Source organism: Malaya genurostris, chromosome 1 (genome assembly GCF_030247185.1).
Source record: "Malaya genurostris strain Urasoe2022 chromosome 1, Malgen_1.1, whole genome shotgun sequence".
Taxonomy (NCBI): domain Eukaryota; kingdom Metazoa; phylum Arthropoda; class Insecta; order Diptera; family Culicidae; genus Malaya; species Malaya genurostris.
In genome coordinates, this window is record NC_080570.1 from 163,057,659 (window position 1) to 163,073,803 (window position 16,145).

Consider the following 16,145-nt stretch of genomic DNA (forward strand, 5'->3'; position numbering starts at 1 on the left):
CAAATGTTCGGTTTTATTTATCCAATTAATCTCCTTCAAGAGCAATACAATCATTGCAACGCTTCTCTAACTACTCGAATTTATTTTTTTCCTCAGAATAGGCCTCACATTTCTTACCGGCAAGCATTTTTGTCGTGAATACGACTTACTTTACTATGGGGCGCCTTTTTAAAATTAGCAATATAGAAGAATGGGAAGAACTTAATCGTGAATATCTTGACTTGTAATAATGGCAGCAACATAATTCTTCCATTATTTCATCAAAAATATGATCAGGAATTTAGGATAATATTTTGGACAGTGTGAAATAACCAGTTAAGTTTTCTCAAAATTTGAAAACAACGCAGAAAACTCTTTACTTTCGCTTGGGTTTTTCGCGCAAGGACGACGATTTTGATGTTGTCAGGCACATATCTTCAACTGAACGTTATAAAAGGGGAAATGTGGTCCAAAATCGTTCATTCGTCATCTAACACTCGATGTGGATAGACGAATAACCTACTACGACTAATTTCGATTTTGTTTTATTTTTTTATTCGCAGTTGTCTACCTACCCAAGCTATGGGTAAAAACCGCCATAGATCCGAGAAGGATCCAAAGGATGCTAAGCGTCTGAAGCCAAGTGATGTACAGGTAAACGACCGTTTGCTGAGTAAAAACCAATATGCTGATCTGCCAGTAGATGTCGAAGAGGAACTGCAGAAGAAGGAAAAAATGCCGCCTTTCTACCTGAAGGGCTTCCCACCAACTCTACGCTCGGATTTCAACACTCTGATCAGCAAAGGACTACAGGCAACAATCCGTTTATGTACTGAAGGCTACAAAATAACTGTTCCGGCTTTGAACCACTACAAAGGAGTGGAATGCTATCTGAAGCAGACAAAAGCGGAATACTTCACACACGATATTGCCGCCAACAAACCTATGAAGGTTGTACTTCGAGGACTACCTGACATGATGGAAGCCGAACTAAAGCAGGCACTGTCGGAGGCTGGACTAAAGCCTTTGATGGTATTTAAAATGAAGCGACATAATACGGACAAAAAGTTCAGAGATCAACTGTACCTGATTCATCTGGAGAAGGGCTCCATCACCATGAGTCAACTGAAAACGATTAAATCGTTATTTCACATAATCATCGAATGGCAAAAGTATAAACCGGTACATCGGGATGTCACACAGTGCACGAACTGTTTGAACTACGGCCATGGAGCGAGGAATTGCCACATGAAAAGTCGGTGCGGGAAATGTGCCGAACCACACAATACCAACGATTGCCTACTAGATGACATCGCTGTAAAATGTGTGAACTGTGATGGCGACCATCCATCTACTAGCAAATCGTGTCCCAAACGTGCTGAGTTCACAAAAATTCGACAACAGGCGTCCCGTAAACAATCAACGCGCAAGAATGTTCCACAGAAGGATGAAGTTAATTTCCCACGGCTCCCACCGAAGAGGGATATTCCGAATTTGCCGCCACTTCCTCGCAGCAATCCATAGACTTCAGCCGCTGGATCTCAAAAAGAATCTTCCTCAAGAATCCCTCCTGGATGGGGCAATAATCAACCACAAGCAAAGGATGACTCTTATGATTTATTCTCTGCTGAACAACTGATCGTCATTTTTGAAACAATGACAACAAAACTACGAAACTGCAGAACGCGGTTAGATCAAATCAACGCCTTAGGCAAATTCATCATCGAATATGCAATATAATGAGTTGGTTATAGTAAATTGGAATGCTTGCTCACTCAGGAGCAAAACTGCTGAATTGTCCGACTTTCTTCAAGAGAAGAATGCCGATATTGCTATTTTAACTGAAACTCATCTTAAACCTGAAATTTCTATTTTTATTTCCAATTACAGGATTCACAGGCTCGACAGGACAACTACCAGAGGAGGGGGAGTTGCCATTGCCGTTAAACGATCCATTCAGCACAGGCTTCTGTCAGCCTTTAAATTGCAACTCATAGAAGCCATCGGAATTGAGATTACAACGACGATGGGACCCATCATCATCATTGCAGCGTACTGCCCCAAACAAACCAATCTTCGAGATGGTACGTGTGCATCATTGAAGCGAGATCTGGCTATGCTCACTCGACGACAGAACAAATTCATCATTGCTGGGGACCTGAACGCACGGCATGATTTGTGGGGAAACAGAAGACAGAATCGAAACGGATTCGTACTTGCCGAAGATTACGAAGCTGGACAATACAACATCTTCGCTCCGGATCAACCAACGCGACTTTCCAGATCAGGAGTTCATTCCATTTTGGATATATTCATCAGCAACATCGCCATAGACAGCTCTCCGGTTGTTTTCAACGAGCTCTCTTCCGACCACTTTCCAGTAATATTGACGTTGGGATCTTCACCAGAAACAGTGCCTATTCAACCTCGGAGGAACTATTATCGCACCGATTGGGTCCAATTTCAACATATCGCCGACCAACTTATTAATATCGATTTGCCACTTGATTCCCCGATGGAAATCGATGCAGCCCTATCTTCCTTCCAGCATTCAATCACAGTCGCTCGTGATAGGACGGTTCCAGTACAACATATGCCGAGTTCCTCTCTTCAAATCGACAGTGTCACCAAGAAACTCATCCGACTTCGGAATATCTACCGGAGGCAGTATCAACGAACTGGCATTCTAGATAGGAAGACTACTTATAACAACTTAACTAGGATAATCCAGGAAAGGATATCTGAGCTTCGCAACAGGAACTTCCAGCAAAAGCTTCGACAAATTCTCCCACATTCAAAGCCCTTCTGGTCCTTAACGAAGGTGCTTAAGAAAAAACCGAAGCCTATTCCTCCTCTGATGTCACCCCAGGACGCAGCTGAAGGAATACCTTTAATCACACCAGTAGAGAAGGCAAATGCGCTAGGCCAGCAGTTTGTGTGTTCTCACAATTTAGGACTTAACATTGTTAGTCCATATGAAAGAGCCGTTGCTGATAGCGTAGCTGAGGTTGACCAATCAGACAGCTTGGTTCCTGAGGAAAGTAGAGTCACTGCGAATGAGCTGATGGCTTTTGTGAAAAAATCCAAAAATATAAAGGCCCCCGGTTTCGACAACACATTCAACATTGAGCTGAAACATTTGAGTATTCGCTCATTTGTCTTCTTAGCTAAAATTTTTAACAGGTGCTGGGAGCTTGGTTACTTCCCTTCAAGGTGGAAGTTAGCTAAAGTTATCCCAGTTTTGAAACCGGGGAAAGATCCTTCCTTTTCCAAGAGCTATCGGCCCATCAGCTTACTCTCTGCCCTATCCAAGCTGTTTGAAAAGTCAATACAAAGGCGAATTCTTGCTTTCGCAGATGAACAGGATATATTTCTGGAAGAACAGTTTGGGTTCCGGAAAGGAAGATCCACCATCCACCAACTCACAAGGGTTAACAACGTCATCCAGCAAAACAAATCAGTGTCCAAAACGACTGCCATGGCAATATTGGATATTGAAAAGGCATTCGATAATGTGTGGCACGATGGACTGGTGTTCAAACTGCATCGGTATAATTTTCCCATGTATCTTATTAAAATTATCAAAAATTATCTTGCAGATAGAGCATTCCAGGTTTCTCTGAATAATGCACTTTCAGAAAGATTTACTATTCCTGCTGGTGTACCCCAGGGAAGTATCCTAGGTCCCATTCTATACAACATTTTCACATCAGACATCCCACCTCTTCCAGGTGGTGGTGTTCTGTCACAATTTGCTGATGATACTGCCATTCTTTACAAAGGTCGTGTCATTAATGCTCTGAAGAATAAACTACAGACAGGTCTGGACGCTTTAACGGAATATTTTACAAGCTGGAAAATTGTGATCAATGCAGCAAAAACTCAGGTCATCTTGTTTCCACATTCAAGATCTCCAAAACTTGTTCCATCAGACGAATGCAGAATACGATTCGGTGATGAGGTCATTCAATGGTCAGATGAAGTTATCTATCTCGGACTCACCTTTGACAGACATCTGATATTCAGGTCACATGTTGACAAAATCGTTCAAAAATGCAGCATACTCATTAGGTCTCTGTATCCGCTGATTTGTAGAACATCTAAACTATGCCTGAAGAATCAGATGGCTGTCTATAAACAAATCATCTACCCCGCAATTGAATACGCAGTCCCTGTTTGGCGGGGCTGTGCACGAACACACAAACTTAGGCTTCAGCGCATTCAAAGTAAGATCTTAAAGATGATTCTAAATCTACCCCCTTGGACAAGGACTAGTGAAGTACATGAGATGGCTTCCCTGGATATACTAGAACAAAAATTCGAACAATACTGCACGAAATTTGCAGAGAGGTGCTCAATCTCTGAAATACAAATAATTCAAAATTTGTACGTATTAGGTTAAGGATAGTTATAAGTAGGTAGACATTTTATAAATAATTAAAATAAATATTATGATTAAACATTAGTATGTAAAACAAGAGTAACTAAAACACCTAATATTAATAACGAATCGTATGAACAACAAAGATGAAAGGCCAAAGGGTCAAAACACTTGTACTGTAAAATGTTGATGTAATACACAAAAATAAGATTAATAAACAGATATTTATGCAAAAAAAAAATGCCAAAATCGTTCATTTCTTCTCGTGCGTTAGATGGAAGCAGACGTCGGAGCGAGAAGACGCTTTCAAACAGCGGCATCAGAGAGCGCACCTTCTGCGTAATAGAAAAACCTAAAACGCTCAGGTCGTAGTTCTCATTCGCCTTTCAGTCGTCAAGGCGAGAAGACGCATTAAACCAGTTTCGCATCATTTGGCACTGCGAGCGGATGTATGCAAAGCTAGTTTCAACTAAACAAGAGCGATTGCATCATGCAACAGAGCTCCTGGTCGTTTGCATTGGAGAGAAAGGATACGAAAAACAAAAAGTGGACAACATTATATACAATCAGCCCTTCTAATGGGTCAAAATGTTATCTAAAGAACTATTAAGATTACTTCTTTGCAAATCGAAGGTAAAAATCATCAGTTTAGTGAAAATCCAAAATAATTTGATTTGCTTTGTGCACTTTTCGCTGTGCGAAAATCGTTCGAACTGTGCTAAATATCGTAAAGAATTCCACTATTTTTCCGTCTAAAAGGCAGAAATGAATCCTGTACAGCATCTTGATAGATTCTTTCAATGAAATATGCAAATCCGAAATGACATAATCGACGTCAAAAGTTTCACAATTCACACAATCGATCAGCTATCAATTCAAATTCGAAAGTAGAAAGAAATCGTGTCAGTTTTGTTCGCATTCACGACATCCAGTTAAGTACTTTTTTAGATCAGCGAATAGCAAGTAGTCACTGGGGACCACATCTGGACTATACGGTGGATGAGGAAATGTGACATTACCATTTGAATTGTCTCGATGGAGCAGTGGTTTTTTTCTTCGATATCTGAGGTCGTTTTTCCTGGATTTTTGCATTGAAACGATCTAACAACGCTATGTAGTATTTGCTATTGCCTGTTTTTCCGTTCTCAAGACAATCGATCCAGATTATACCATGTACAGCCGAGAATACTGAAGCCTTAACCTTTTCAACAGACTGTAGTTCATTTGGACGCTTGCATTCGTTTTGATTCCAAAATGAAGTGATGGATCCATGTTTTATCTACTGTCACATATCGATGCAACAAATCAGATTTATTACTTGTAAACATGGCCAAACACTTCTCTGAATCATCAACGCGTTGTTTTGTGAACACATTGCCTTCTGATATCGTTACGGCTTCAGCTAACGCACGCAATTTAAACTTACGATTAACACATGGATCAATAAGTCCCGAGACTAAAGCAGAGATGGCGCTCGTAGTAAACCAGTAACCACGTCTTTCTAGAGTACTAACCTTTGCTTGAAACGGGTCAAAATTTTAAGTCGATCCGACCAGAAACAGCTGAGTTATCGAGGTTGGAGTAAAGTCGTTTTGTAGTTTGTTTAAAAAATGGAGAAAATCGAGTTTCGTGTTTTGATAAATCATTGGTTTTGAATGGGTAAAAACATCATTGGTTTGAATGGGTAAAAACATTGGTTTTGAATGGGTAAAAACACCGTGCAAGCGAAACAATGGATTGAAAAATGTTATCCGGACTCTTGTCCATCAAAAGCAACGATTTGTCGGTGGTTCGCCGAGTTTAAACGTGGTCGTGCCGACACAAATGACGCGGAACGCTCGGGTAGACCTGTGGAAGCCGTTACACCGGAAAATGTGAGTGAAGTGACAAAAATTATAATGAAAGATCGTAAAGTGAAGCTCCGTGAGATTGCTGAGATGACACAGATATCATATGGAAGTGTATTTACTATCCTTCATGAAAAATTGAGCATGAAAAAGGTTTTTTCCAAGTGGGTGCCGCGATTGCTTTCGATGGAACAAAAACAGCAACGAGTCGATGATTCAGTAAGCCGTTTATCACTATTTACTCGCAACGAAAAAGATTTCTTGCATCGTTACGTGACCATGGACGAAACATGGATACATCACTACACTCCAGAGTCGAAGCGGCAGTCATCTGAGTGGCGCACAGCTGGCGAAAGCCGTCTGAAGCGTCCGGAAACGCAGCAGTCTGCTGGCAAAGTCATGGCGTCAGTTTTTTGGGATACGCATGGCGTGATTTTCATTGACTATCTCGAAAAAGGTAAATCGATCACAGTGATTATTATATTGACTTACTGGTGCGTTTGAAGGAGGAAATCGCAAAAAAAACGACCGCACATGCAGAGAAAAAAATCCTTTTTCATCAAGACAATGCACCCTGCCACAAGTCGATGAAAACAATGGCGAAAATGAACGAATTGGGCTTTGATCTGCTTTCCACCCCCCATACTCGCCAGATTTAGCCCCCAGTGACTACTGGCTCTTTGCTGATCTTAAAAAATGCTCCAGGGAAAAGGATTTGGCTCAAATGAGTAGGTCATCGCTGAAACTGAAGCTTATTTTGAAGCGAAAGATAAATTTTTTTATAAACATGGTATTGATAAATTGGAAAAACGTTGGAACCATTGTATCACCCTAAAAGGTGATTATGTTGATGAATAAAAAAAAAATTTGCAAAAAAATGTTGTTTCCATTGTTAGTCTCGGGACTTATTGATCCATGTGTTAGTAGATGGCTGTACGATCACGTTCAAATTTTGCAAACCAATAACAAATGATTTTTTTTCGATAGAGCAGAGTCCGGATAACACTTTTGAAACCATTGTTAAGTTTGTACAGTATGTTTTGTCAGAAAAAAACAATGATAAATTAACAAACGAAATTGTTTTAAATCCATTGCTTTGAAAATCATCAGTCACGTGACTTATTGAGTAATGTATTATAATCACTTAAGGCAGTGGTTAGTCGTGCCATGTACTGAAGATAAGCTTAAAAAATCAGAGGTCTTCAAAAACGACAAGTATTTGAAGAAATATTGCATAGAAATGTGTAAGAAATGTAACGCAAGTGTTGCACAGAATTTGCTGGGTAGTGGTAAATCCAAGGTGCGGATATTTACCCTACGTGAGGAGGTTGAATAAATCAACTTTGCAAATAGGCATAGGTAATAAGTGTTCGTTTGAAATGCATTTTTGGCCATCATTCTAGTCTGTTGCATTTTTTTGAGTACCCTTAGCTGTACAGTCCCTGTCTTTCGATCCAAGTTAAGGTGAAACACACCCGACTTAAATCTAGGAAGGTAAGGAAGTTGAACAGTTCAAAAATGCATGCGAATTAGGAAATATGTACTTTTTGCACATACCAACAAAACCCCTAAATGTTCGCATTCTGCGGCGACCAGCAATAAGCCGTCACTCGTTTACGCCTGAGTCGTCAGAAATAATATAGCACCCTTGTGCAATATTATTTGAGGGTTGCATTGTGTAAGCTTTGCGTCTGCTTGGCGGTTTAAATTGAACTGCTAGGCGCGAGATGGCAGTTCAGTTTGAACTGCTTTAAGCACTGACGAGCCGAAAGCGAAACGCGAAGAAATAAAATATAAGAAAAATATAGGAATAATACCAGATTCTAAAACGACTTATAATACTATGAACAGTGCCATTTATTGTTTTACTGTTTTCATAATCCGTATCCAATTAAAACATTACACATTGCTAGAGTATTGTAGCTTAGTTTGGACACCTTATTTAATCACATATGACGATCGAATGGAGGTAAATTGGGTTGGGCAAGACTCCCTCTTCCGTCCTACAAAGTCCACTGTATGCTCATCAGTATCTAGAACTTAAAAGAACGCAGAGAATTTTCAATGGTTCCGAATGGCATAGATTTAAGTGTATTTCTGTCAAAGCTCAATTTTTACAAACCACCAAATAAACTGTGCAAAAACTGGACCAATAAATCGAGTGATGGCAGTATACAACTGGTTTCCGTTAATTCTTTCCGTAAAGCTAGTAAAATATTTTATCTAACTTGTACTGTATTCATAGATTAGTTTATATATAAGTTTATTATTTAAGATTATTATTGTAATGAATCCTATAGTCTACTCTTGATTGACTATAGATAAATTAATAATTTTTAAGTAGCGTTTTTTCGACAGAATATTTTTCAAACAAAGTATGTTCCGTTGTGATAATATCACCAGGCAGACACAAAGTCGATTAACGCAAAGACCTGAAAAACGAACTTTTAAAACATATTCGAAAACATTTGACATTTTATCACCACTGAAACCACATGAATAGTCGACGCAACTTCACAAATTATGACCCGAAGTCTGAATACAGCGGTGCGTTTTGCTGATATAAAAGACGAACAGTTTACAATTAGAAGAACAGAATTGAAATATGAGTTCCGAGCTGTCCAGTGCCGTGGAAATTGTTCCTTTCAGCGCCCGTCATGACGTCAATACAACTGAAATATGGAGAAAAAAACTTGAATAACACGAAACACCATTATTGTGAGTTACTCATTTCCCGAATACCAAACCCACACTGTTTCTAATAAACAGTTCGAAGCTTTCGGAGTGAAGAGAATCAAAGCAGGAAAGCTTTGGCACCCTTGCCAGGTGAGTACGGGACGGTGACAGTGCTTCGGTAGTACTTTTCCTTAACAAGATGAATCAGACTTTTCGATGATTCATTGTTGATTACCATGGAATCCAATACGCTTCCGTCGACGTTCGTTCTCTGCCTATCCGATGCGTTGTCCGATGGTGCTCGTTCATCAAATGAACTAACGTGATGAAGAGGTTGCATTAGTACCCGATGTCGATTTGATTCAACCGGCGTCGTGAACGTACGCACACCAGCAGAGGAGCATTTCTCCACGACGGTGAAACACGTCATCATCGCCGTTGGCGGGAGTGGGGTAAATGTGTTTTCTTCTTTTCTGGAATGACTTGCAAACTGGAAACGTGTTCATGCCCCGTCGTGTTGTTGTTTTCGCATGTTTTTTTTGCTATTTTATTACTTTCATTATTGCTTCATTCTCCGTCGGGGTGGCACGGGGATTTTTTTTGTTGTTCTACAGAAGAAGAAAGAAAAAACCACCACACGGTCATTATTATTAACGTAACTAAATTTTACTCCGCAGTCAAACTGACGCAAGAGTAATCCTCATCTGTATTGTTTATGTTGAACGATTTCTGAGAAATTGAAGTTCTATAAATGGACAAATACTTGACGAGACTGACGATTACCGCATTCCGGAAATTCCACAAATAAAAGGTCAGAAGAATTTTCGGTGGTGTCATCTGATTACCGCACGTGGAGATCGGCGCGGATGGTGGGACTGACTAGTGTCAAGGTTAAGCTGGACCTATTTTTGCCATATCCAGAAATTTCCCAGAGAAGAGCACAGAGAGAAGCGGTTTTTCGACACGACTGTGACTGGAAATCTCCATCACCCCTGGAAAGTTCCTTGTACTGGTGATGGGCTCATTGTGACAGGATTGACGTCATTCCCGCGTGACTGTAATAATCTGTCCTGAATGATGCAATTCGGAGAAAACAAACGAGAGCATTCATTGGTATTGAGCGTTGTTTGCTTTCCAATCCAATCTATATACTGAACCTGTGTGTTGATGGATTGACGGATAGTGGGTGGTTGGTAGTGGGTAGCCACCACTCCGTGCGCAGCTTTGTCGCCTCCGGTAGCGAACCTACGACAGCCTGTTGTTTGCACCGAAAACGTTTATCAATTTGAAAGATAACAGAGCCGACTAGGCCACTTAAGCAAGCTGTACAATTGATAGTTCAGTTGTTCTACTAGCCTACTAGTTTTGTCAATAGGTTGACTAGTTTGATCGATGTTTAACAATGCTGAAGAAAATCCCCGCCAATCCAATGTTCCCATGAAAAGATGGTGTGGGGGGAACACAGTACAGGGATGATGATTCATGCCGCTAACGGTCACTAATTGTGTTGAGATGTATTCGGGGGAAAAATGTGTGAATCATTCACAACTTTTCTATGACAAATTCTTTTTATGCGTACTTCACCAACGCATTCAACCGGTTTTGTTTCAATGTGGGCCTATTTCACAACAATTTCAACTGTTGCTTCACTTCAGTGGCTCTTGGCACGCTATATAATCCTAACAATCTGCACCGTCACTGTTGTTTGATGTAAATCCTGCGAAATCACTGACTACTTGGATGATTTCTGCTGTCACGATTTCGCAGCAGGTTCCATTGTAGAACGATCATCGAAACCAGTGATTTATCTCCCTGTCGACAAGAAGATTCGGGTGTCAGTGGACAATCCGGTAGAATAACTTGCCTCGACAGATAAGATAAACCAGTGCCTTCGTGACCATAACCTTGACCTTCCAGTCAAATCACACAATTTCACGTGAATTCACAACTTAACGACGGTTGCGATGAATCACACCCGCGAGTTGAGCTCTCTGTCTTGCTAGAAGAAGACAAGCGGACACAGTGCGAATACCGAGCCAGATAACCGACCAACACGTCTGCACCGGACAGACGACAGAATACAACTTAGCCTCGGCCAAGGTTGGACGCTTACCTATATAGATGTCGAGTCGGGCCGGTCGGTCGTTCAGGTCCGGAGCAGTGCGACGACGATGAAGGCAACATGTGCATTCGCGTACGGGCGTGAATGGTGCCGGCTGGTGAATGAACAAAGTTGCGACCGACCGTATCGGTGTGGTACGTCATCGTTCTGTTAATAGGCGGTGTGACGTACACCGATGATCGTTGCCTTTTAGCTTCATTTGCTCCGGAATGGCCGACTGTGCATGTGGTAGTCATGAACACATCTACCGATGTGCGAAGCAGTGATGCCAGACGTTGCAGTACTCCCGAGCGTCATACAAGTCCAATCATGTTTGTGACGGTTACACGCTGGAATAGGGAAAGGCGAAGGGTTTGCTGTTTTGCGAAGGGTACGGGTATGACGAAAAATTTCGTTTGAGATCATAATGAAAACAGTAAACAATTTGATGCGTAAGACAGGGCACAAGGAGAAGACTCTTCGAAAGCTTGAGAGTACAAAATGATGCAATTATTCTGAAAAAAAATCATGGAGTGTATATGAAATCGTTCGACTAGAACTCGAATTGGATATCGTTCATTATTGGTTATAGCCAGTAAAATAGAAGAGATTATAACATACAACATTGAATAAATTAATCTGATTACTGGGTAAGTCAAACAGACGATCTGAACATAAACTTTATGATCATGGTGACTGTTCAAAAAATTATCATGATCGTAGTTTATTCCACTAGAAAGGAGACATTGGCTCTAATAGTAGAACTGAAAATATTTTTTTTTTGCGACATCATATAATTGGTCGGTTGCGACGCAGTTGGTTATTTAGTTCAATGGTACTCGAAACTACAAGGAGACGTCTTACGTTTTTCGAAAGAACTTCGCGTTCTCGTACGCGTTTCGAGTTACCGAAATTATTGTATTCTGCGGTATTCTTCAAAGGTGACATCTGCCCCATTCTTACGTAAAAGGTTTTGTCAATGTTAAGCTAGCACCCCATATGGGATACCAAACGAAGAACGATGAACAACCTCTCTGACTATAGCTCTTTACCACGCTGGGTGAGAAACGATAGAATATCCTTAAATATTAGCGCCGCATACACGGCCTCAATCATGTATGGGGAACCAAAACCCGGATATGTAGTTGCGTCAATGTGGGATAGTTACAAGAAGCTTAGCCTCGATATCCGATCAGATGCGTATAACAAAATCATAACACAAGTATATCAACAGTTGATATGTATAACAATTTGTGTTGTTTTGAGATATTTAACGAATGGAAACGATTGAAAGGTAAAACTTATGATAACAAAATAATAACAAATTCAGTTATGATGTTTTATTTTCATTTGCAAAACTCATGATGAAGTTCATTAATTGAAAAAATGAGTTCTTCCGTAGCTTTACATCAAAATATAATGATCAGAATTTCAAAAATCTTAAAGAAGAAATAAGATCACTAAATAAATTATCCATTCAATAAACAAAATTATTCAACAATTTCTTCTGTAGTTATATCAAATTCAATAATGATTGTGATACAAACGTTCCAACATCTGATACGATTTTATTCCCGCTACAGCTTACCAGCCAAAAATATTTCAAAATTTGTTACAAAATACTTCTGGAATAAATTACTCCAGTTGTTATAATTCTGTTATTACCATCTGATCGGGTACCGTGCTTCTAGTTTTTAATATTAGCATAGGGTAACTTTTGAAAAGCGACTGAGCTCGATGTATAAAATGAAGAAGTTGAAATGGATTTTTTTGGTTGAAGAAACTGCTGGAACTTAAGTTCTTGTGAAGCGTGCCTGGTTGAGAAACAGTATCTACGGATGCCTTTCTCATAATACTCATACTCTCATGAATATTGCAGTGGAATTCTTAAAAAGACTGTTACTTAAACAGAAACAAGTTTGTTCGGGTGCAAACTAGCATAATCTGCTAATCGAAATAGTTTTAAGGCAAGATTGGATTTTTTCTCGTTTTTGCCTTTCTTGCTATGCAATCACTTTGAAAGCCGATTTTCAATCCGACTTTAATATACCATCCCACTCAGTTCGTCGAATTCGCAAAACGTGTGTTTTCTCGGAGATGGCTGAACTGATTTTCACTAACTTAGATTCAAATAACAAGTCTCTTGGTCCTAGCCTGCTATTAAATTTTACCCGGATCGAACCTCCGGTTCGGGAATAACGGAGTGAAATGAGCGAAAAATTGAAAAAGGTGCACTCGATTTTCTCAGAGACCGCTTAACCGATTCTTTCATCCTAGATTCAAATTGAATTTATAGTTCCATAGCCTGCTATTGAATTTCATCCTGATCCGACTTCCGATTCCGGAGTAATGGGGTAAAATGTGCAAAATGAACTAAAAAAGTGCACTCGATTTGCTCAAAGATCCCTGAACCAATTTTCACATGCTGGGAAAATAAAAAAAGGAAAGGTCTTGCAATCCCATAGAACATCTAAATTTCATTCGGATACGACTTCCGGTTTCAGAATTACAGGTTGATAAGTATAAAAATTGCATTTTCATGAGCATTTTTCACACTACTTCTAGAACCAGATTTCGGGGATGGTAATGTCGAGGTCGGTTCGTATGACTAGCATGTTATATGACCTGTAGATTGGAATAGTTTTGAGCCCAACTTAGAAATTTTTTTCATATTTTGCAGCCTCGCTCGAATTACTCCGGAACATGACCGAACGAATTGTAGATTTCCAGGTTACTCGATCTTGAAACGCCATTCTTCAGTCGTTCTGCACTCCCGTTGCACGCGCATATTCCTCGATTACACCCACCCAGCGAGCCAAGATCTGCCCAGCAGTCGATAACCTCTTCCAGGATGACTGCTGAGCATTTCGGTATTCTTACTACATGTCCAGCCCTCTGTAATCTGCTGTGTTTTATTAACCTTCCATTGTCTGCATGTTTGTACACTTGGTACAGTATACTTGGTTTAAACTCACATCACCCTGTAATTCCCGAACCGGTAGTCGGATCTGAAAAAATAGGAATTTCGTAAGACCTTTCTAAGTTCGAGAAAATCGGTTAGACCGTTTCGAAGAAAAGTGAGTTCCATTTCTGGAATTTTTGGCCACTATTTTCGATGCTTTCGGAGCCGGATTATAGGGTCGGTGAAGTCGAGGTCGGTTCGTAAAGTCAGCAACTAACGTGATCTATCAGTTGGAACAGTTTTTTGCCAATTTAGATTTTTTTTTCCATCGTCGCTTTATTGGACGGCTTGAAATTTAAAACCTTCATCGCCTTGCAATTCCGGCACCAGAAGTCAAATCTGGAAAGATTTCAGGAGTTTTGTGAAGGATCGTAAGATCTTTCATTTGAATTTAAATTTGCGAAAATCGGTTGAGCTGTCGTGAAGAAAAATGAGTGGATTCCATTCTGCAGTTTTGTGTGATTATCAACTCTACAAGACCTGTGAACTTGAGGAATTTCTCACGCTCACAAATTTGTAAAATTAGATTTATTTTTTTTTAATATTTACTATTTTTGAAAAATTAGTCCTTCTTTACATCTTCGTTCATTGAAGCAAACTGTTGAATCTGCCGTATTTTTCACTTATCACCATGTAATTCGGGAACCGAAAGTCGAATCTATATGAAATTTAAAAAATCGATTGAGCCTAAGTTTGTTCAAATCGGTGCGACGGACCAGATGATCACCTTGCGACAAATTCACGATAAGTTTCGGGAGCACAATTTGTGAACCCATCATCTGTTTGTAGATTTCAGATGTTTTCCGACAAAGCTGATTAAACGACGATGATTCGTGCGACGCTCGATGGATCGAAATCAAGCGTCAAGATAGCAGGTACGATGCATTCGATGCTTTCGTGATGTTAGATGGATTGAAGCAGGGCGATGCGCTCTCCAATTTGTTGTTCAATATAGCGCTCGAAGGTGCGATACGAAGATCCGGCGTGCAGAGAAACGCAAACCATCATCAATAAGTCGCACATGCACATGCACTCCTTGATTTTGCGGACGACATTGATGATATTGGTGTGGATCGTAGAGCTGTGTAAGAGACTTTTGTACTGCGAGAATGGATGGAGCACGATACAAAGCACGTCTTTGAGAGAAAAATCCTACGCTCACTACTCGGCGATAAAAAAAAGAGAATTTAGAATGGAACAGACGCATGAATCACGAGCTGTATCAAGTATACAAACATGTGACCACTGTAAGGTTTTAAAACACGGCTGACTACAGTGGGCTGGACATGTAGCAAGAATACCGAAAGAGAGAATGGCCTACATGATGCTCAGCAGTAAACCTGGGAAAGGTCGTCGACTGCGGGATAGACCTCACACACACTCGCTAGGTGTGTACGATCGAAGAAGATGCGTGCTCAGCGGGAGTATTACTAATAATTTATTTTTGTGTAAATATGAGTAATCTACACTACTTCAATCATAACTGCGATTTTCATATATACATTTCAGACCGACTAACGAACGACTTTAATGAAGGTGATTGCTCTCTGGTCTGAAAAAAAATATTGGATCTGATTTATTTATTCATTTAGGAGTAAGGGAAAGCCCACTTTTGCTGAAATTCTGTCTTACTCCTTCTCCAACAGGCATAAAACCTTCTCATATTGTGATAGCATGCGTGTAATGCAAACGTGCTAACAAGCTTTTTTTTAAATATTACATATGTAAAATATGAGAATACCGAACCGAGGAAAAATAAACGAGATAGAAAAGCCTTTTTTAATCCACCTAGTGGTGTAATTATGCCTTTCTCATATATTTTTTTACTTATGTTCAGACAAGATTTTTTTTTCAAACTTGAATAAAATCAAAAACTTTCTTTGGTAAAAACTACCATCACCTTTTCGATTTGTAAACAGCTATGGCAAGTTAATATAGATTTAAATGTGGCAACTCTGCACGCTATACAAAATTGAACATAGCACGCTGTGTGCTTGGCGGGTGCGTTTTCCTCTTCTTCCGTACCAGTACGTACCGATGCGTGCCGATTTTGCATCATTTTGTATGACAGTTTGAAAGTTTCAATACTTATTGTCCTATAATTTCGGAACAGGAAGTCGGATCTGGATGAAATTGCACAGTGTCTTTTAAGACACTGAGAGCTTTAATTTGAATAATGTTTTGTGAAAATCGGCTTAA

At 40.0% G+C, this 16,145-nt stretch overlaps 1 long non-coding RNA gene across 5 annotated transcripts; it reads right to left on the reverse strand.

The window, feature by feature from the left end:
- Positions 1-8,046: 8,046 nt before the first annotated feature.
- Positions 8,047-10,870, reverse strand: LOC131426588 (uncharacterized). 5 transcript variants are annotated; one of them, XR_009229114.1, is made up of 3 exons: positions 10,041-10,870; positions 9,647-9,953; positions 8,047-9,491 (listed from the first exon to the last, which is right to left on the reverse strand). It is a non-coding gene; the product is annotated as an uncharacterized LOC131426588 (long non-coding RNA). The 5 variants fall into 5 exon arrangements; XR_009229112.1 differs by having other exon boundaries at positions 9,571-9,953; XR_009229113.1 differs by having other exon boundaries at positions 8,047-8,639; positions 8,694-9,953; positions 10,041-10,869.
- Between the last annotated feature and the right edge of the window lie 5,275 nt (positions 10,871-16,145).